This window comes from Acyrthosiphon pisum, chromosome A3, assembly GCF_005508785.2.
Source record: "Acyrthosiphon pisum isolate AL4f chromosome A3, pea_aphid_22Mar2018_4r6ur, whole genome shotgun sequence".
Classification (NCBI taxonomy): Eukaryota; Metazoa; Arthropoda; class Insecta; order Hemiptera; family Aphididae; genus Acyrthosiphon; species Acyrthosiphon pisum.
In genome coordinates this window covers 8,041,411-8,044,013 of record NC_042496.1, presented here as the reverse complement: position 1 = coordinate 8,044,013, position 2,603 = coordinate 8,041,411, and positions in this window count along the sequence as shown.

The following is a 2,603-nucleotide window of genomic DNA, read 5'->3' as shown; positions in this document are numbered from 1 at the left end:
TATAACCAATAGCAACAATCTCAAAATCTCGAAATCCCCGTTTGTGCACCTCCCTGGGTTGGACCTAGGAGGGTGAAAAATACCTTACGACTTATTATTATACCTACCAAATATATGAAAAACATTTCATTAAAATGGGCCGTTTCGGGGGAGTGCGACCACAAACACCGTGACACGAGATTTTTGTATATTAGATTCATTATGATAGTGATGCAATGTGTAGTGCTGATAAATAATAAGTAGTAACATTCTGGTGAAGACGAAGACGTAGTCCAGAGTGCTCACTTCTCGCATATTAGGTATTATAATAATTTATATTCGGTATTTCGGTCAATGCGTATTCTAGATGATAACGGCAGCGGCATCTGCCGTCACCGTTTTGAACTTTTCAACAAGTGCGACGAGGACCACCCGTTGTTATTATACACTATCTAAGATTGTACTGGCACGTTTGCGCTTTTTATATTATATTCAAGACAACAAACGGCTCGTTCAGCCAACCACCCACTATTGATTTTAAATCTAGTAACTTGTTGTCGAATGCCGGAGCCATTTGGAATTGACGTATTTGTAGAATTGAGAGCTGTTTGTGTTGCACCAACACTGTCCAACACACATGCTATTCATCTATGTCCTAAAAGCCCAATTCAAAAGTAATTAGGTACATGAAAAATGAACCATTGAGGCGCTTAATGCCCATCGCCAACTTTAAATAACATCGCGGACCTCAGTACCCCACGCCCCCCCACATTTCTAAATTGATAATTTTTCAGTTTTGTACTTTTTTAAATTATCTTGTCAGTTGTTTGCATGGCATTTGTATTATTATTACTACTACCTATTGCTTATTCATAATTAAGTAATATAAAACTGTATTCACCATTAACATGTTTGTCTTCACAGGGCGAGGCCCATAAATTACCAATAGTTCAAATAAATATTTCCACTGAGTTCCACGGTGGGCTCGAAAATAGATTTTACATAATAGGTAATATATTATTATCAATGCGTGCTTCGTGGGCCGATTCTCAATTTGTGGGACACGCGTGCGTAGAGTGACATAATATTATATATATAAATGCCATTCTAGTATTTTTTTTTCAGTCACCGCATCGGCAACACGTAAAACGTTCCGTTCGCCGGTCAAACACGAAAATAATATACACGATGACGTTGTATGATGTACCGTGCTGTCGCGAGTAGTCGTGGTCTTTTGGCGGACATTTCGTTAATCACGTCATCGCGGCCACAGTACTGTTACACAATCGCGGTCGTGATGGACAGTAATTAATTATTTTTTGTCATTATCCAATATCCATATTTATTACAAATAGTACCCGCTGTTCTTAAACATCGGCGGAAGTCCTGCATGTCATCAGTGATGTAGTGATGTGTCATATTGTGTGTTTCTATATTATAAAAATAATTTTTGAAACGAAGTTTTTTATGGCACGATGCGGGGCTAGCCGGGAAAAAACGTTCTTGACGAAATACTAATAATATATAAGATATTAAACAGTTATTTTTTTGTCAAAATATCCAATTTTTATTTCATCATACTGATCGATCTAGTAATGCGATAATACTTTTTAAAACAGATTTGAAATCGTTAGTATGTCTACTTGAGATTGGTAAGTCCACTTTTCCCAATTTTACTCCCCCCAACCTCTAAAATTTAGCTTGAATATTTTGAAATTTCGGAATTTTCAAACGTTGATTATTCGGGATTTATTCAGAATTTAAAGCAGAAATTTTAAAATGTTGACTGACCGATATCAAATAGACATTCGAACGAATTCAGATCAGTTTTCTGAATTATTATCGTATAATTAGATCGATTGGTAGGATGGAACAAAAAAAAAAACAAACGGGAGCGGTAGGTTATTGTAGTGACGATCCGCGATGGATTGATTATAATTTATAAATATCTTGCGTATATTGATAATATATCATTATACACTACGTATATTATGCATTTATTTTATTAATAATTAATAAAATATAATATAAGTAGATGTAAAGTGGAAATCCTTAAAAGTGCTGGGCGCGCATATCGCGCGTATTCTCTGCATAATTATACACTAAAATCTATACCACGGTCCTTACAAAACATAAACTAATTAAATAGTAATAATAATAATTTTCATTTTTAATAATTTTTCACATTTACTTAAAAAATTCATTTAATACTTAAATACATTTATTTGATGATATTTACTTTTTTTTAATGGTTCCACTAAAATAGGTCCATGTCCCCGGCACCCCCCATTTCGAATTTTGGGTCCAAACCCGGGGCGATTGTTTGTGCTTCGTTAGTGCACGTTAATTTAGATTTAAATAATTTAATCCAAAAACTACGAGATTTAACTGCAATGCATCCAAGGATCATTTTTACCTCAATGTGTTGAAGAGTTTCAGACAAAACTCTGTGGGGCTGGACACGAATTAGTACGTCACTTGCACCCCCCCCCCCCCCCGTATGATATGCCAATAACTTTTGAAGGAGTGGAGATCTAACGACCGGACGATAACACTATGAAGCACTAACGATTAACGAACATAAACGAATAAAACTTTTTGGAACCAAATTCGAAATCTAAATT